At 38.3% G+C, this 21,113-nt stretch overlaps 1 pseudogene; it reads left to right on the forward strand.

Annotated features, from left to right (window-relative positions):
- Window positions 1-2,907: 2,907 nt before the first annotated feature.
- Window positions 2,908-3,827, forward strand: LOC101617024 (annotated as a pseudogene).
- Window positions 3,828-21,113: the final 17,286 nt, after the last annotated feature.

A 21,113-nucleotide genomic window follows, 5' to 3' on the forward strand; every position in this document is an offset into this window, starting at 1 on the left:
GTTAGCCAGATGCACAAGGGGGCGCACGCGTCTAGAGTTCATTTGCAGTGGCTGGAGGCCCTGGCACACCCATTCTATGTCTCTCTCTCTCTGTCTGTCTCTGCCTTTAAATAAACAAATAATAAAATTAAAAAAAAAAAAAAAAACATTTGATTTCATGAGCCTGTGGGGGATATTTCACCCTCAAACTGTAACAGCCAATTATATAAAGCGAGGGCTCCCCTAAGTTCAGTGTTTTCCATTGTAGTGCACAGACCTGTGAGGTTTCTTCTTGGCCGCCTATAAGCCTCCCATATGAGATTTAAGGTGCCAGAGGAAATGTCACCATCTGTCAGGGGAATAATAAACTGTGTAACAGTACACGTGCCCATTGGCTCCTTACCAGCCAAGTCTGAAAATCTGAAAGCCAATCTTAGTAGCTTCTTAAGATGATGCTACTTAGGTATTCTTGAACTTCTTAACAATCCTCACCCTAGGAAGTCAAAATCGGAAGCATTCTACGAAGTTTTCTAAGAGAAAACACATCTAAGAGGTAACACATTTTCCCTTCTCACATACTGATGTTGAATGCAGTTCCTCCCTCCCCCCACAGTAGGTCTCTGCAGTAGTTTGGGGTGGTGGGATTCTCAGAAATAACAAAACAGTGGTAGTCTCTCCTTCCTCGTGGGAAGGCTGATTTTCCCTTTCCAAGCAGCAACAGCAGAAATTCATGAGGCAGATGCCATGCCGCCTCTGAATCACTGCTTTTATTTGCTTTTCCTGTACAAGCCACCTTCCTGGCTTTAATTACATGGCTCTGAACATTCTTGAAGTGAAGATAAATTCATAGCCCAGATTTTCCTCCTCTTAAATAGCAATTCTGGAGGAAGCCTTCAACATTAGATCAAGAATCCACTTGGCTGTGGATGAGCTTCTTACATCTTTTCTTCTGCTTATTCTAATTGCTATGCTCGGCTATCTAACCTCTGAAAGAGCTCTCTTTCTTCTTGCTCCTGTTGCATTCCTTGGTATAATGGTATAAACAACTGAAAAGCTGACATAATGTGATGCAAACTCTTCTTAAAGCTAATCTGAGAATTCTGCAAGAGGAAATACTAAGTAATAAAAAGGAGCTCAGCTGGAAATATACACTGGAGAAACAAATTGAAAGATGGCTTTAAATACTTTTGAGTGGTCTCAAGGAATATAAAGGGAAGCAGGATACAGAAAATGATAAACAAAACTTTCAAGGCTGACTCAGTAAGTAGCTCTTAAAATAGCTGTGAGTTTCTCTTGTAACGCCTAGCAGGCTACCAATAACCAAAAAGACAAATTGAACAATCAGATTCCATGAGGCAGCATCAGGGCCAATCTATAACATAGCATTCTGAGTGGAGACTTAACCATTGTCAGATAAAATGATGCCAGGCACAAGAGATTATTTCTGAGCTATCCACACAGTAATAAAGCCATGTGAAATATATTTCTAACTGAGTACGTATGAAGTATCTGAGGGTCAGATGTTCACCATGGATGCTGAGATAAGAGACAGCAAACTTCCCAAGATGTTGAGGAGGGAACATGTATGTAATACACATTGGTAAGGATTGCAAAAGTTATTGTGTAGGTGTGTGTGTGTGTGTGTGTGAGACACTCAGGGAAGAAGCATTTCAACCAGATGTGGGGTGTTTGAAGGGCTTTGTCCCAGTGTGAGACTTTCTGGATAAGTTGAAACTTTTCAGCTTAAAATAAACTCAGAAGAGAGATGCCACGGTTCAAAAGCCTCAGGCCATGAAAGGGCTGGTGCACTGGGAAATATGGAATGTCTATGTGGCAGGGATGCTGAAAACACATGATAGTGGGTTGAGAGATGAACTTGGTGCTCCGGAAGAGGCAAAATCATGAAAGGCATTTGGTGTCCTGCTAAGGGGATTGCCATTTACCCTGAGGGTTAAGAAGAAACCACTGATGTGATTAAAAGTTATTTTTTATTCTTTTTTTTTTTTTCCTTTTATGCTCTAACAGTGTTTCCCAAGATTGGTTCAGTGTATCTATGAGTTTATAATTTATAGATCTGAAAAATTGAACTAAAAATAATTATCCTTTTATACATCCTAAGTTGACTTGGCCTCATTACTTCAATTATATTTCTTGGGATAATGAATTATTTTTATAAATTTTTAAAATAAAATTTTAAAGCCAATGAAGAAGACTGCAAGATTAATTTTAATTTATTTCAATCAGAAAAATAAATAAAATGACAATGTTAACAATCATTGAAAGTGAGCTGGGAATGTAGCTCAGTGGTAGAACACTTGCCTCTGACCCTATACAAAACAATGAACCTCAGTCTAGTTTGTCTAGTTTGAACATGATGACCCTATAAAGTCCTTCCTTGGCTTCCTCTTCCTTCTGTGTACATTATTCTTTCATTGTTTTAGCACCCATGGTGAATGCTTAGATGCTGTGTGCAATTTTATTCCAGAGCATTTTGTATTTTTCTTTCATTCATTCTTTCTTTTCCTTCTTTCCTTTCTTTTATTTTTCCTCTCTCCCTCCTTCCTTCCTTCCTTTCTCCCTTCCCTTCCTTTTCCTTTCTCTCTCTCTTTTTCTTTCTTTCTTTCACTCTTTCATTATTTCATTCTCTCTCTCTTTCCTTCTCTCTCTCTCTCTTTTTTTCTTTCTTTGGATTTTGGTATGTGTGTATGCTCCTGTGTGAGTGGCCAGACACCTCATGTCGCAGCAGAGGTCATGTGCCTCTTCTGCTTTCTCTGGCCTCCTTTCTGCTCCATCCCCAGTGTGCCCATGCACCCCCTCTTTCAGCATCACATCTCTAGACCTGTAGGCATGGGGAGCCCTATTCCCAGAGGCAGTTGGCAACTGAACAGCTGGAAATAGCTGTCTAAACTCAGCCTACCTTTGGATACCATGTCCCTGAAGATCCAGACAAGCAATGCAACCAATAAGAATGGCCCCAGGTCCATCAACTCTTGGGTGTTCATTGGAAACCTAAGCACATTTTAAGAGATAAAAGCAAATGTAGAGACCATCTTCTCTAAGTATGGCCATGGGACAGGTTGTTCTGTGCACAAAGGCTATGCTCTGTCCAGTATGCCAGTAAGTGCCATGTTCGGGCAGTGGTTCTGTGAGAGAATGGGAGGTGCTCTCTGGGCAGACTCTGGACATCAACATAGCTAGCGAATCCAAGCCCTACAGACCCAAGTGGCTAAACACAGAAGTATCTGCTATCCACAGGCCATGTCGCAGTGGCCTTCATAGGCTCTTTCATTACTGTGGTCTGTTACCAGTGCCAGCCCCTAGAGAAGTCCTTTGTGAAGTGACCTCCAGTTACAGTCCCTTTGGTACATCATGTCAAAACCACACCTGTCAAGCTCCTTGCCCTGCTCTACAGCCATTGCTTCTGAATCAGCCAAGATCAACTTAAAGAGCAGCGAGCTGCAAGCCATCAAGACAGAACTCACACAGATCCAGTCCAACACTGATGCCTTGTTGGATGCTTGGAGCAAATTGATGAGGAGCAAAAGGCCAACCTTGATAGCAAGAAGAGGTTTGACAGCAGCGACAGTGGCAGCAGTGGAAGAGGCAAAGATGGCAGTGGTGGTGCTGGTGGAAGTGGAAGTAGTGGCATTGGAGGTGGCAGCATCCTGCTGCTCTCCCCTAAGATGGCACAATTTCTGAGGCATATCCACCCCAGGGAGAAGTCCAGGCTCAAGATGATGGTGATGAGGAGGGCTTGCTAACCTTTATGCAGGAAGAACTGGAGTAGAGCCAGGGAACAGGATGCAGAGGATGGGGTAGTGCAGAAAGCTGCTTTACAGAAGCAGTGACCACAAGCAGCAGGAGGAGGGCATCACTGTCTCTGGTCTCAAGCCAGATGCCCATCCTAGCTTGCCAGTCTGTAGTGGGTACCAGAGGAAAGCTTGAATCAGGAACATCTTCCCCAAAATGCATCCCAGTCAGTGCTACATCCTCAGTCTACCCTCTTCTCCTGCACTCTTCCTTCTTATTAGCACTGCCCAGACTAGGGGGCAGAGCATGGGGGCTTCCCCATAATCTGCCTCTCCTCCCCAGGACACTGCCTGGCTTGGCGTTCTTCTGTAGGCTTGAGTGGGTGGGGATTGGCATAAGGAAGAAACTTGACGATTAAGAGATTGGATCCAAAACTCAAAAATATTCTAGGTCATTCTAGCTCCATAGGAAGTTGTTTGAGGCCAACCTGAGGTAGAAACCCTGTCATACAGAAAGGAAGGAAAAGAGAGTGGGGGGGGGGGGGAGGGTTGGAAACAGTTAAATAAATCATCAACTGAGATTGAGTAGGAAAATATGTCCATCTGATAATAGCAATACAATTCTTTTACCTGCATTTGTGATTTATTGTTGGGATTCCATACAACAAAAGATAAGATTTTATTTATACTGAATATAGTAAGAATGTGAAAAGAAGAAAAAAAAATCCTATGGGCTTTGATTTTGAGAAGTTAGGCTTTTTAGTTGTAACAAACATACTGTCTAGACAGGAGGGTCAGATGGCAGCTTTTGAATGAACATGGTTTCAAATGATTTCTCTAGACCAGGTTTCATTCAATCAAGAGCCAAAAACCATGGATTCATAGAGAGGTTAGTAGCTTATTACTTTACATTCTTCCTTTATTTTCTTATGAATTTTAAAATTTTATTTATCTGATAGAAAAAGGCAGAGAGGGAGAGAGTGAGATTGGGGTCACCAGTGTCTCCAGCCACTGCAAATGGACTGCAGATGCATGTGCCACCTTGTGCATCTGGCTTATGTGGGTATTGAGGAATCAAACTGGGGTCCTTAGGCTTTGCAGGCAAATGCCTTAACCACTAAGTCATTTCCTCAGCCCTCTTATGATTTTTATTGTTTCAAAAGTAAACTAACCTCCCATTATCATCAATTTTTAAAATTTATTTTTTATGCATTACATCTATAGTAATTATGGTATTCCAGTTTTAAATTCTATGTATGTATGTGTGTGTGTGTTTTCTAGGGCTTTATCCATTAAAAGCATGTGTTTTTTTTTTTAAATTCTTGATATTAAAAATGCTACCTGAACCAGGCATGGTGGCACATGCCTTTAATCCCAGCATTTTGGAGGCACAGGTGGGAGGATTGCCATGACTTGACACTCTGATGCTAAATAGTGAATTCCAGATCAGGTTGGGCACGAGCAAGACCCTACCTTGAAAAACAAACAAACAAACAACAACAAAAAAAACCCTACTACCTGAAAAATACAATAGAGCCATTCAATTTGGAGGTAGACAATTTTTTCATCAAAACTGTAAATATTTCCCTGGTCCATCCCAATGTAAAGGTTTTCCTGGCACATCACAATGAATCTATGGTGTGAGTAATTTGTCTATTTTTAATTAATTTATTGTTTCTTTTGTTCATTTATTATTTCAAATGAGTATTTGTTGAATAAAGTAGTATGGAAATTGTGTGAAATGGGCATAATAATTTGTGTTGGGCCATATGGCAAAAAAGATTTAAGAAAATTATGCCTACTATAATAAAAAGAATAAAAGCCCTAGAAGTGGATTTGATGACACACATCTACTCTAGAGGCTGAGGCAGGAGGATCATGGGATTTAAGTCATCTTGGGCTATAGAGTAAGACCTCCATACCAATAAGTGAATTAATTAAAGCAATCCTAGGTAATATTAACAAACATATATCCTACTATTCTTTCCTAATAGTTCAAGAAATGAGAGGAATTTATAATGTCCTTTAACACCCAATCATATTTAGCTAAATATGAAAATAATAGTTAACAGTTAAGTGACTTGTAATTTATTTTGTGGAATTAATTGCTATAAATGCTTAAATTGAAAATTAACCTAAATTATTGTCAGTTTAGAAGTGATGTCTGGCTCTGAATATGAGCAATCACATATGCTTACTGGAAGGAATCTCTACCATGTTTGCCCGAGGAAATGGCTCATTGCTTAAAGCACTTCTGGTATAAGCATGAGGACCTGAGTAGAGATCCTATATAAAACTGGAAATTGTAGCTAGCATCTCTAATCTCAGCCTGTTTATGTTAAAAACAGTAGACACAACAGAACCACCAGAAGGTTGAAGGTCAAATAGCTTGGCAAATGCAGTGGTGAGTAGGAAACCCTACCTCAAACAAGGTGTGAGGTAAGGACCTACATTTTAGATTGTCTACCTTTCAGGCAGTGGCCTATGTGCACCTGCACTCACACATGCTGACCATTCCCATACACATACCACACACTACAAAAATACAAACAACAACAACAACGAAAAACACTGAGAGTCGGGAGACCTTATTATAACAGCTAAAATAAGGAAGATAATAGCAAGTGCTTACAGGACACAGAAAAACTAGTTTTTATCCCATGTATTTCTGATGGGAGTTTCACATGGTGGTGTACAACTCAGTCCTCGGTACTTGGGAGAGGAATACAAGTTCAGTGTCAGCCTGGACTAAATAGCAGAAACCCATCTTCTAAAGGGGAGTGGGGACACGTGATTTTGTTGTGGTCTGATTTTTCTTTGGCTTATATGTCTAGATATTTTATAAAAAGGGAATCTTGATTTTTAGATGGGCAGGTGCATGCTGGGAACACCACGAAGGAAACTAAGCCCTACATTCATTAGGATGAGAATTTAGCATTGACTAAGAGGATCTCCTTACACAAAATGACAGGCCTGCTTTCAATACAGAGTGTCTCTTGAGATTTCATGGTCATACTCATCTGATGAGATGAATTTTCAAGTTTATTTTATTTAATTATCATTTTTTTGAAGATTTCTTATGTATGGGAAGGATGATTTTTACTAAAAAGAGTCAAGCTAGGCATGCTGGCACACACCTTTAATCCCAGCACTTGGGAGGTAGAGGTAAGAGGATTGCCAAGAGTTTGAGGCTGCCCTGAGACTACAAAATGAATTCCAGGTCAGCTTGGGCTAGAGAAAGACCTACCTTAAAAATAAAACAAACAAACAAAAAAACAAAAAACACTAAGTAACAATAAATCAAAAAAACAAAACAAAATAAAAGTCAAAATTTAAGCCAGTCTTGGAGGTGTAATTCTGCAATCTCTAACATTCTGGTGACTCAGGCAAAAGGAAGGTGAGTTGGAGGCTAGACCGAGTTATGTTCTTTGGTTTTGTTTCAGACAAAAGCAAAGACAGAAATAATTAATAATAAAAAAATGAGTTAGCCTCTGACAAAATATATTCATTATCTTTTAATAAAATCACATGAGCAACTACTGTTTTACCAAACAACAGCATGTCTGGGCGTCTATACCATATAAGTAGGTTATAGTCTCAAATACTTTCTGCAGACACTGATGGTATATTTATTGGAAGTTTCTCATATATCCTCTAATGTGTGAATGTTGAAGAGGGGCCATTATGTTCATATGGTGGAATACTACCTGAAAATGAAAATAATAATGAATGGATATAGACTAAACACTAGGTAGATTGCAAAGGCATTTCTCTCAGAATGAAATAAGTCTCAAAATGTTACTATGGTATGAATCCACTTAGGTTACCACAATAAGCACCATGGGGATGAAGGACAGATTCCTAGTTGCCAGAAGACAGGGTGGGGGTGACTAATTTGAATATGACACTGTTCTTGTCATTAATGGACAGTTCTGTATACTAACTGGTGACACTACGATGAACCTAATAAAAACCTGCATGCAACATACGCATATACACCCACATAAAAAAATGGATTCATGTAAAATCAGTGAAAAGTTAAAGTGTCAGCAGTGTTTTAACACTATACACCTATCTCCTTCTCAGATACAGTAGGTATTATACCAACATAAGGTGTCACTGTTGAAGAAAATTAATAAAAGTTTCATAAGATCCCCTGAATTTTAATTGCAAATAGTCAAACATTGAGCTGTGCTTGGAGGTATTCTTCTGTAATCCCAGCACTCAGGTGAATGATAATAATAATAATACTAATAATAACTGCATCTAACATACAGTAATGCACTGATGTATTCTTGAGTAGTTTTGCCATGCAAGCATGAATACCTGAGTTCAAATCCCTAGCACCTATGTAAAATATTGGGTGTTGATGCATGTTCTTGTAATCCAAACCCTGGGAAGTAGAGACAAGTGCATCCAAAAGTTTGCTGATCTAACTAGTTTCGCTGAATCAGCTAGCTATCTTGTCTCTAAAAATAAGCGTGTGAATGATTGAGGAAGATACCTCTTGTTGACTTACATATTTCTCCTCAAAAGATGGAGACACAGCCTTTTTGTCTCCATCTAATACTAACTACCTCCAAAGGATCCCATCTCTAAGAAGCATTGTACTGAGGAATAGATCTTTAACATGTGAATATTGAGGGGATATTGAGGATAAAAGTAAATGAAAAATATTTTGACTTCCAAAAAGGACTAAACATTTTAAACCCTTTAAAAGTATGAAATAAATAAAAAGTTCCAAAGAATAGTACATTATTTCCTTCATCTTATTTACTGTTTTGGGAAGGCATATTTTAATATGCAATTAGATAAATGCATCACTTAAATAAATAATGAAAATAAAATGGTGTGTAATGGTGGGATAAACAAAAATGATTTGACCTCTTAGAAAAGATGGTTTAGGGACCAAAGTGGTCCTAAAGAAGGAGTAGAATTTGAAATGACAGGAAGAATATGTGGGATCATCAGAATGTGATGGAGGTACCTGCATGGGTCTCCTGTTTTTGACAACCCTAATCAAAAAATACTCAAGCAGTTCAGAGAACCTAAATGCCCTGCTTACAGTGCTTCAAGGCAGAAGTTCCCTGTGGGCCAAAGGTGGGCTCCAATCAAGCTAGCATCAGGTTTCTGTTCTTTTCTGAGGACTCTACAGGGCAATTCATTTCCAGCTCATCAGGGTTATTGGCATACCTCAGGTCCTCACAAGTGCCGTACCTATGTCCATCATCTCAATGGTGTGGTGAGACCCTTTCCTATCTTTACATGCTACCTCCACTCGACTCTAACAGGGAAGTTAATGGGCCCACTTCTTCTAAGTTCACTTTTCTCTGGAAGTGCCAAAGAAGATTCCCAGATTTTAAGGGTGAATGATAGATAAGTCCTGACCTGAGATCTTAGGAGTGCCACCCCTTCTAAAGGTTAAGATGCTTAATTATATCCACAAGTTCATTTTTGTTTTTTGCAAGATAAAGTAACAGGTCCACATTTTGCATGGATCTGGATATGACATTTCTGGGGACTCTTATTTATTCTACCATAATGTGATTTGGCAGAAACTGAGCTCATGTAAAAGACATAGGATAGTTGATGTGTACCTTTGATCTAGAGAATAATTGCAAAATGAAGATCATGCCATGTTTCAGTGCTGACTAAAATTGTAATACTCCAAATGTTGATGCTCAAAGGACATGTACTCTGAGAAACCAGATTAGTGGCAAGGCAGTGACTATGAGGTGGTATCCTGGATACCATTAGAATCCATTCTGTGATCTTGAATTTATTTCTGTTGAAAACAAGGAATCTCTGACCTATTCCTGTGCATTAACAACATGATCAGATCTGGTGAGATGGCTCAGCTGGTAAAGTGCTAGGTATGCGAGCATGGGGACCTGGATCCAGATCTTGAGAACCCGTATAAATTTCTAGGCACATAAGCACACGTCAGTAATTCTGCAGCCAGGGAGACAGAGAAAGGAGATCTCCGGGGTTTGCTTGGAAGCCAGTAAATCAGGGAACTCTAGATTCAATGAAACACCCTGACTCAATAATAAGGTATACGAGTCATTCAGGAAGACATGGGGTGTTGTACTCTAGCTTCCACAAATACACACACACACACACACACACACATGCCTAGATTATGTACATATACATACACACCTAACGTGTACATACATATTCTAGATAGAAAGAAAGAAAGGAAGAAAGGAAGAAAGAAAGAAAGAAAGAAAGAAAGAAAGAAAGAAAGAAAGAAAGAAAAAAAGAAAGAAAGAAAGAAAGACAGAAAGAAGGAAAGAAAGAGAAAGAATGAAAGAAGCAGTGGAAGGAAAGGAAGGAAGGAAGGAAGGAAGGAAGGAAGGAAGGAAGGGAGGAAGGGAGGGAGGGAAAAAAAGAAGAATAAGACAAACTTGAGCCACATATCAGGAACATCTGTCTGTACCACTTGGAGGACAGTTTGAGTGAATATTAGGACAGAACTTAAAAGTTCTACTTGGAAGATGTAAAAAAATAAAACCAATGAGAGGATCACCAAAAGGTATGTAGAAATTTGGCAGAATAAGCAAGAAGTCGTGATTGAAAAGCTAGTGATGTCAATGGTTACCTTTAACACAATAACCTATCTCTCCAGCCCCATGGATATATTTTGAACTTCATAGTTTATATTTAGTTAAGAGAAAGGAGAAGGACACTGATGGACATTAAATGTCAATGTCAATCCGATAAAGTGATTTGAATAGTGAGGTGTTAGAGCATTTTTCCCCTGAAATAGACAAATAGCTACCTGGTATCATTTCTGGGGAAATCCAGAAAACTGCTGTCCTCCCCATCATGAGCAAAGCCTTCTCTCTGCGCACAATTCTAAATATACACCATTTTCTGTAAATTTCATTATTCTTTTTTTTTCTTCTTCTTATTCTTCTCTTTTTATCATTTTTGAAGCCAAGTGCTATTAGAATGCCAGTTTGGCTTTGAGCTCAGTGTTCTCCTATTTCCCTTCTTTAGCGTCCCCAGAGACAACAGTTGCAGGCATTTGCCCCCATGTTGAGATACCGCCATTGTTTGCGATCAGCTCTTTTTTCAAAGATAAAGAGTAAAAGTTCAGTTCCAAAACACTTCTTCTGGGTTCCATATCCCAATCCTCCCTCTTGGGAAAGAAGGAGCAAAGTTAACTACCTCTCCCTAGGAGGCTCGTATTCACAGGGATATGGGGCATTTTTTGCTATGAACAGAAATAAAGAGGCACCCCAAAATCCATAACAGTTGATTTATTTTGTAAGTGGCATTAATTTTTATATTAGGATGTGAATCCATATATATGCAAGCAAAAAGAATTACACTTTATAGAAACAGAAGAAAGTGGCATTTGCTCATCGTTGATAAGAAAGTGAATTATACAAAACCACAAAAATAACCCACTATATTATAAAATTCCCCCGAATGTTTTTTTTTTTTTCTTTCTTTATTCATTTAGTAGTTTCTAGTATATGAGGAAGCATAGTGCTTGTCATCACAGTGTCTGGTAAGAGAGGAAGCACGCAGAGGACAAAGACAGAAAAATCTTTGCATAAGCTCTAACTTTGGCCATGAATTCTATTGCCATTTTGTGCCCCTGTATTTCTTTCACAAACTGGGTCTTTCTGTAAGCTTTTTTTTTTTCCCCCTCTGATTTTCTTTCACTTGTAGGTCACTTCTATGCATAAATAATCAGATTTCCAGGAGCTCTCACATATTCAAAATTTCTGAGAAAAACAAATAAGGGAATTGGCCATATCTCCTTATTGGCTTTAGCAAGAGAAGTACATGCTTAGAGAAACCAATGGCAGATGTCTGAGAGTCAGACAAACCCCAGCACTGAGGTCGATGAGCGTTGTGCATACTAAAGCAGCCTACCACATAGCAGCATGTGCATTCTTGAGAACTCATCTGAATCCGAGAAAAGTTCCATGAGCATTAATAAGCTACAAAAATTGAATTTGCAAACTTTTGACGGTCTTTTCTCACATTTTATATTCATGCCAAGCAAAAACTGACAAGTTTCTGCAACCTGAAGTAAGTTCTTTTTATTTTTATTTTTATTTTTTTATTTTTTATTTTTTGTATCACAGGGGACATTGGCTCAACAGAGGTGTGTGGAGAGCAACTAATGTGTGCCAATGATCTGCCACACCTTCACAGTCAGTTTCTCCTCATCAGGAATAGTTTCCATAGTTTCTGTTCTTTTGTGCGTGTGTGCGTGTGTGTGTAGATGTTTGTGCCACCTATGGTCATGTGCTGGGACCAGAAGAAGACATGTTGTGTCCACCTCTATTCCCTCACTGGCCACAGGTCACTCTTGGGACATAGGGTTTTTTTTTTTTTTGTTTGTTTGTTTTTGTTTTGTTTTGTTTTTCTTTGTTGTTGTTGTTGTTAGACTGGCTGAACAGAGTGCTTCATTGATCCTTCTGTCTCCACCTTAATGCTGAGATTATAGGCATTTGCAGCACCGTGTGAGGTGGAGTCAGGAGAATTCTGAAGCCTGTGAGTTAGTTATTTTAGAGTACACAGCAGCAAAAACCAGAAAACCCTAACTCAAACCAGGTGGAAGATGAGGATTAATACCCCGAGATTGTCCTTTGAACTCCACACACATGCTCCTGGCATGTCCGTGTGCATGAGCACACACACACACACACACACACACACACACACACACACACACAGGCACATGCACATGCACACTACCATACACTTATGCATGCAAACAGAGGAGAGAGACAAGCTCTTAGCAAGGGGAGAAGCCTGCTTGTTCAGTGCAGGTAATGACCTACATACCTGGGAGAACATGAAATCACCACACGACACACGAGCTGGAATTTGAAGGATGGCCAGTGAACTCTATTGTGTGAAGCCCCAAGTTTTATTTTATTATTTTATTTTATTGTTTTGTTTTGTTTCATTGAGAGTATAAGTTACGAAGAGTTTAGGATAAACTGAAAAATGTTTATTGTTCTCACAGAAAAAAATCACATGGGAATGATGCAAACATTTTGTTTTGGAAAATATTTACTACATCAAGAAATAGTTGTAGGAGCTGTTGAGATCCTTTTGTCTTAAGAGCTTTTGCTCAAGGCTCATGTCATTCCAAGACCCCAGGCATAGCATGTGCAAAAATTACCCTGTTGTTGATAAGCATGATAGCCACATCTCAGCACTACCTATCATGAGTTAATGAGGATGGAGAATTAGTGACTTACATATTTAGAATACTTTCCAGAGTGCATGTATCCGTCACCATGCATAGTCTTCATGGGATCTAGGATAGTAAGATAGTTAACATTTTAAACATTAAAACTCCCAGGGCCTGAACACATAGTAAGCACTTGATAAATATTTGTGATTATTTTCCAAGGAAGCAAGCTGTTTCTTACAATACCTTTGACTCTCAGGCCACACAGCTGCCAATAAGAAGCATCAAGAAAGATTAAATATTGAGAAAATTTTTCATTCTAAAGTTTAAATAATTTCTCTAGGGATAATTCCTCAATTCTCACATTATATTAAGAATCTGCTATTATTTTTCTTTGAGATGTAAAATCATCTTTTAGAGAAGAGGAAAATAAACTAATTTTTATAGTATATTGCCCCAAGCCTCTTATTTTATATTTTTAATCAAAACAATTTTGATTAAAAAAAATCAAAACAAAGATGAAGAGATGGTTCAGTGGATAAAGGACTTGCTGCACAAGTATGAATGGACGAGTTTAGATCCTTAGAACCCACGTAACTGCAATAGAAATAAGTGTGACTATAATCCCATCATGCCTGTGGTGAGAAGTGAGGTAGAAACAAGAGAATTCTGAAACTCACTACCCAGCTACCCTGGCACCCACAGTGGTAAACCAGAAATCCTGCTTCAAGAATACAGTAGACAGTGAGAACCAGTGCTCCAGGTTGTCATTTCACCTCTGCTCTTGTGCCTCACATGAACATGCCCACATTCACACATGAAAACACATAATAAAATATTGAAAACATATTATTAGTGTATAATGTAAGTATGGTAAATATCAGAGAGACTAGTGAGTGAAAGCTCTCAGATACTGCATAATTGACACAAAAGATATATAAATTATATAAGTAGAAGAGAAAGAATGATGATTTGAAAAGACGTGATGGTAGACTGAAGGAATTTATAAGGATCGATTTTCTCATAGATATAAAGGCAGGGTATTTTATGCCACATAAAAATTTAAAAGATGAACTACTATTTATAAGCAAAAATTATTAAACAACAGGGATTTGGCATTGGCTTAATGGATAAAGCACTTTCTCAACAAATACGAGAACCTGAGTTCTCATCCCTGCCACCCACTGTAGCACTAGTATCTGCAATCCCATCATGTGTATGGTAAGAAGACAGGAAGAGACAGGAAAATTGCCTAGAATCTCACTCACCAACTAGTCTAGCATGCATAGTCGTGGATAACAGAGGCCCTTCCTCAAACAAGGTGGAAGGCAAGGACCAATAGCAGGATGTTGTCATTATTATTATTATTATTATTATTATTATTATTATTATTATTATCATCATCATTATTTGAGAATGAGAGAGAGAAGAGGGAGAGAAAGAGAAGAGGGAGGGAGAGAGAAGAGAGAAGTAGATAAAAACAGAGAGTGGGCAGACTAGGGCCTGTAGCCACTGCAAACAAACTCCAGATGCATGCACCACCTTGTGCATCTGGCTTTACTTGAGTACTTTACTTGGGTCCTTTGTTTTTGCTGGCAAGTGACTTAACTGCTAAGATACCTCTATAGCCTCAGACACTTATCTTCTGAACTCCAATGGAATGCATTTACACACACTCAAACACATGACATGAACATGTACACACATACATTATACATACTCAAAATTTTATTAAAAACATATTAAACAAACTTTATATAATATAACATTGTAGTATATGAACTATTACTGCTATTGGACTAATGCAGGCTTTATGATGTAGGTTTTATACAACATATTAACATGTCCTTTCATTCAAATATGTTCTACTAGTAAGGATGAGTAGCTTTGTTTTTATTTTTGATAACCATATTCCCATCTATTATAAAAATTCTGGGCTGAGGGGATGGTTTAGTGCTTAAGTCACTTGCTTGCAAATTCTGATGGCCTGGGTTTGATTTTCCAGTACCACATAAGGCAGATATATATATTGGTGCATGTGTCTGGAGTTTGTTTGCAGTGTCAATAGGAGGTCCTGGTGTACATATTCTCTCTCTCTCTCTCTCTCTCTCTCTCTCTCTCCTTGTAATATATATATAGTTTAAATAAATAAATACATTTCCTTTAGGACAAAAATAGAACAGCAAACTACCTCAAACCTTCTATTTCTTTGCCTATGCCCTGTGCACTGTGGCTTGGACTAAAATGACTCCAATGCTCTCTGCTTCTTGCTTCTCTTATACTTTCCTTGGATATACACTGAAATGATGGGTCTCGGAAACATATTCTCCAGAACATCTGAGTGGCTTTTACAGCCTTTATTTAGTATTGCTTTTTTATATTAGTTACTTTCCCATTGCTGTGACAAAATACCTGGCAAGAAGCAACTTAAGAAGAAAGGGAGGTTTTATTTTTGATTACATTTTTTTTTCATGACTGGGTAGTCATGGTGACAGGAGCTTGAGACAGCTGGTCATATTGCATCCATACTTAGGAAACAGAGTGTGATGAAAACTGTCATTCAACTAGCTATCTTCTTTGTATACAGTTGAAGATCTCAGCTCATAGAATGGCCTTGCCCACAGTGAAGATGGCTCTTCCTGTCTCAATTTTATAATCAAGATAATCCTTCCCAGGTGAGTGTAGGATATTTGAGGTCAAAAATCAATATTCACATTCACACTTTTGGATATGCTATGCAACATATTTATGCAGAAAACATTTTGATAACTTGACAGCTCTCTACTTCAAGTTTTTGTATTAAGGCACTGACTATGGTTGCCAACCATAAGTAGAAAAAGGATTTGGACAAAATGCAATTGTTTGGAAATGACTAGACATCTTAGAAAATCTGATAATCCCAAGTTTTTTTTTTTTATGACAGAGCTTGAGGAATAAATGTACAGTGATTCTTATATCCTCATTTCAAACCTGTTACCATTAATAAATAAGATGCCTGAAGCTGTAGGTATTTAAATTACTATTTCACATCTCTTAAATGCAGAATAATGTTCCTGGACATATAAAAATGACATCATAAAGTAGAAATTCTTTGAGCGGCAGTCCCACAATATTTTATGGTAGCTTCTATCAAATTGCATGCATAAAATGCTTTCTTTAAGTAGATACTTATGCACCTATAATCTTTTGACAGGCTCTACTTAAATACTTGTAGGCTAGTGGTAATGCAAAACTTTAGGGTCAATCATCTGAGGATATGAATGTGAATTTTTCTATATTTTATTAATTGATTAACATTGTCTGGGTTTCAGTTTCAGAATTTTAAAAATGGGAAAAATAGTGAACTTTCCAAGCTTTAAAATAGACTGAATGATCATTTAAACTAAATAGGGTATATTGCTTATACATTTAGTAAACTCAACAGTTATCACTGCTATAACCAAAGCCATCAGTCATTACCATCATTATAGTATTTTTCAATGTCTTCCAGAATATTAATTAATAAAACTATAGGGGTTGGCTAAATCTTGCTCTCTAGGTCAAGGACGCATATTAAAATTCAAACAATTAAGCTGAGGATGTAGCTCAATTGGCAGAGATCTTGCCTAGCTTGTAGAATCCCTGGGTTTGATCCCCAGAACTGAATAAAGTAAACTTGTACTCATGACTAAGCCCCCCCATGCTCATTGCTAATTTTTGCGTAGTTCAATAACATATCTGTCTATCCTTAGGCTTTCTTCCTATCCAAACCTATTAGACCACTTGCATAACAAAATAACAAAAATTGTGACTGCATTAATTTATATTATACATTATTAAATAGTTATGCCTTGATGTTTGAAAAGCAGTGTTACAATGATCAGAATATTTTTAACTTGTATTCAGGATGTCTTATATTTACAGAGATGGTGACTGAATTTCTTCTCCTGGGAGTAGCCCTATAAAGTAATTATAAAGGCGATTTTTATACACAGAGAGGATGAGAATGAAATGATCATTAAGTCATAAGCATTAAAATGTCATTGTGAATATTATTCTATTATTATTTGTTGCTATAATTAGAATGGTGCATGAAACATTTAATTTGCATAAACTACAAGCATTTAATTTGCATATCTTACAAGGAGATATGAATATCCTACAAATATCAGTGTCAAGAGGCAAATAATCAGTTTAATACACATACTCTCTATCTCTCTCTATGTCTTGCTCTCTGTTGTTTGCTTCCTTTACCTCCCTCCCACCTTTGTTTGTATGTGTGTGGGGATGATCTTTTGATTACTATGACAAAGTATTTGAGATAAAGCAATTTTATGGAGAACAAGTTTGTTTGAGCTCAGTGTTCAGAAGACAGTACCTCAGAGGAGACCAATATCCCTTAAGCCAGCCAGAGCAAGCACAGACACCACGTCTGAGTTCCCTATACATCCTTTATAAATCCATGTTCCGTTGACCTGACTTATTGCCACTAGACCCTAACTTACTGGCAGCACCACAAACTGAAGACTAAGCCATTACCACTTTGTCCAAATCTTACACACATGCTAAAAAATTGTACTTGTCTGAACACAGTTCAGTTAAAATAGTGAATAAAAGAATAAAGAGATACAAAACAGCTTCTTGCAGAGAAGTCATTATGATACCAAGAGAGATTTCCACTAAGCAAATTGAATCTGTCCTCACATACATTTAGAGGAAAAAAAAAAAAAGAACATATTGGTCACCTGTGTTCTTTTGGTCACTGTGGTCAGTTTTATAACATGAAATGTAGAAACTCAGTAGTTGTTTTTTAGTAGCGAGTCTGCAGATACTTGAGTATTTCTAAATGAGTTCAAAGTGTTAAAATGTCAACAAGGGATAATTTTCAGCGGATTGGGGTATTCATGACTTAAATTTACTTATGTATTCACTCTTTTTTTTTTCCTTTTCAAGAGGGTACAGATAAACATACTATTTGTGACATATGGTGTAGGCATTTGAAAAGATGCACTAATAATAATTTTAGAACAGATGAGTCTAGATTCCAATTGTTTTGCTATCAATAAATATGTTGAAATGCCTTGTAATAGAAAGACCTTGCTTCTGGAAAAGTCTTTATATGTAGGATGGAGCATAGGCCATATATATAGAAAGAAGGTGGTCTGGTTCAGAAATATATATAAACTCTCATATAAAGAGCCAATGAAATGGAGTGGTGGAGGGAGGGAGGGAGGGAGGGAGGAAGGGAGGGAGGGAGGGAGGGAGGGAGGGAAGGAGGGAGGGAGGGGGGAAAATGAAATAGAATTATCATGAGGGAAAGAATGAGAAAGAGAGAGGGGGCAGTATATGCAGATCACATGGTACTTTGAATGACAGAACATGCATGCTGAATTTCATTGTAGAGAAAAGTAAGAGTTACAGCAAGTGTTTCTGAGAAGACAGGCAAATCAAATGGCCAATTGAGTAGTTGTTATCAAGACCAGTTTAACGCCTCTTCCAGTTTTATTGTTACGTTTACTGATTTAAAACATTCAAAGCAATGGTAATAGATTATGGAAAAGGAAGCAATTAAGTGGGTAGTGACTAAAGTAGCATTTTATGTTAACTGCACCCTTAACATAAATGTTATCATAGCCCAGCTTGGCTGGAGCATAATTTCAGTCATTTCAAATTAGCTCATTGCAGCAATTCCTACAATGTAAACCACTTAGAATAAGTAGGAAGACCACAGGTTAACAACCCTCTCACCTCCAGCTCAAAACAGGTCTCAGTGTTGGGATGACAGAAAGGAAGAGCATTGCTGTCCCTCCCTATCACATCCACTGATCTCTGATACAATGATCAAGTAAGGCAACACTGATGACATAAACTAACCAGGAATAATAATCCATCTTCTGCACATGGAAATTAAAATGCAGAAGGGATCTTTAAGCAAAACCACGAAAATCAATGCTGGCATAGTTAGTGTATAAGGCCTGTGATAAACTAGTATAAAAGCCACATGACAGCATCTAAAAGTAAACAAGTTTTAAAAAGATGCTTACACAAGTTATTGTAAATATAAAACTTTATTAAAGAGAAGTCATAATAACAAAGTTAATTGAAAAGGGGGATGTGTTTAAAATAAGAAAACTAAAAACTAGTGATGAAATACAATATATTAGTTAGGGAGATGGCTCAGTGGATAAAGCCCTGGCCTTATGAACCTGAGTGTCTGGCATAGCATCTCCAGACCGTACATAAAACCTGGAAGCTATGGCCAGCTTCTGTGATCCCAGTGTGCCAATGGCAAGATTCGAAGTAGACACAAGAGAATTTTCTGTAAGCTCTGAGGCCAACCTGCCTGGGAAACAGTGTGGAACAACCACAGGAATGAGTGACCCTGCCTCAAATGAGGTGAAAAGTGAGAAATGACATTCCAAAATTTTCCTCTGACCTCCACACGTGTGTCATTGCACACATGTACCACCAGCACTTACACATTAACACAAACCCACTATACACCCCACACCAAAAATTAGAATTAATACCAGCAAAAATGAGCACTTAGAAACTACAATACAGAAACAATTCAATATAGAGGCTATGGTTTTCTTTCCTTCCAATTTATTCAACAGATATTGACCCTTTCCTACACCCAAGGACATGTGTGAGGTGATGGTTTGATTTAAGTGTTCCCCATCAACTAGGTGTTCTGAATGCTAGGCTCCCAGTTGATGGAGATTTGGGAATTAATGCCTCCTGGAGGGAGTGTATTCTTGGGGGCGGGCTTAAGGGTATTATAACCAGTTTCCCCTTGCCAGTGTTTGACTCATTCTCCTGTTGCGATTTTCCACTTTATGTTGGCCAGGGGGTGATGTTCACCCTCTGCTTATGCCATTGTTTCCCCCTGTCATCATGGAGCTTCTCCTCGAGTCTGTACACCAAAGCAAACACCTTGAAAAGCTGCTTTGTTTGGCTGATTTCTGCCAGCAACCTGAGTCTGACTGCAACAGGTGACAAGAGGTACTTTAAAGAACTTGCTTGCTTTTAGGGAGTTTGCAGAGACAGAAGACATATTAAGTAACTCCATGAGTAGACAGGAAATACACATGTGCAGTTGGCAAACCTTGTGTGACACTTAAAACTGCCCTATGCCTCCTCTCACTTATGTCACTACTGGACTGACCAGTGGTATTCAGACACTTACTGAGGCTACCTGGAATCTCCTTTTTCCTTCCTCTTGTGCTTCCTCTAAGGATGTACTTCTGCTTCCTGGTGATACAGAAATTTTGGCTTCCTGGTATGCCAATCAACCCATAATCTGGGAGTGTTCCTGGATCCTTGCCCTATGAATTTGAACAAATAAATCCATGGATCATAGAATAAGGTTCAGTAAATTTTTATTATAGCTTTAAACTTTAGGAGGAAGGAAAGAAGGCAGCTTAAGCCTAGAACATAAGAGAGGGAAGCCAAGTGGAATGCTTGCTTGGGCAGAGGGGTTTTGGAAACTCCACAATTGCAGGAGGAGGGTCTCAGGGCCACAGAGGCAAGAGGGGCATGAGAAGCCCACCTTGAGACTTAGTTCTAGTTTGTGATGGGGAGTGGCTATGTGAGGAAGACCAGTTTGGAATGTTACTATGAAAAAAAGACCAGATTTTACAGCTTTGTCAGTAATCTTTGGTAAGGGTCAGAGTTTCTGTCATCTAAGAAGGGTTTAAGCTTAATCTAGAAATTTTTCTTGAGGGTGTAGCATCGAGCTTTCTATAATTTCAGTGGCATTTCTCACTTTTAGTCAAGGAAAAAAAGTCCCTTTAGGGATTCTGTTGCCCTGATTGCATAGCAAATTTCTGTCTCCTGTCAGCAGTATTTCACTGGCATTACTTAGTTTCAACCAACTCCATCGAGAGAAACAGGGGAGATAACAACCCATGGGACATTCTTGATAAATGGATGTGGGGGGCAGGTAGAAATTCTGATACACATTACACTAGGGTAGTCAGGCATCCCACTGGGACTAAGTTCTTACTGCAGGGATTACTAACTTGATAATACAGAATACTGTGTCTTTTCTCCTATTTCTTTACAATTTTCTATCTCTCTATAGATAAATGCTAGGGCCTAAAGAAGTGCTGTAATTTACTCAAGTTCACCCTATCTATAAAGGCACCTATTTATAAAGAATAATACCTATATGTAATGTCTAGTTCTATCTTAGGAAGTTTTTAAAAAGCGTCTCTTCCTTAACATGTGTTCCC

The sequence above is a fragment of the Jaculus jaculus genome, chromosome 5, assembly GCF_020740685.1.
Source record: "Jaculus jaculus isolate mJacJac1 chromosome 5, mJacJac1.mat.Y.cur, whole genome shotgun sequence".
In the NCBI taxonomy this organism is placed as follows: Eukaryota; Metazoa; Chordata; class Mammalia; order Rodentia; family Dipodidae; genus Jaculus; species Jaculus jaculus.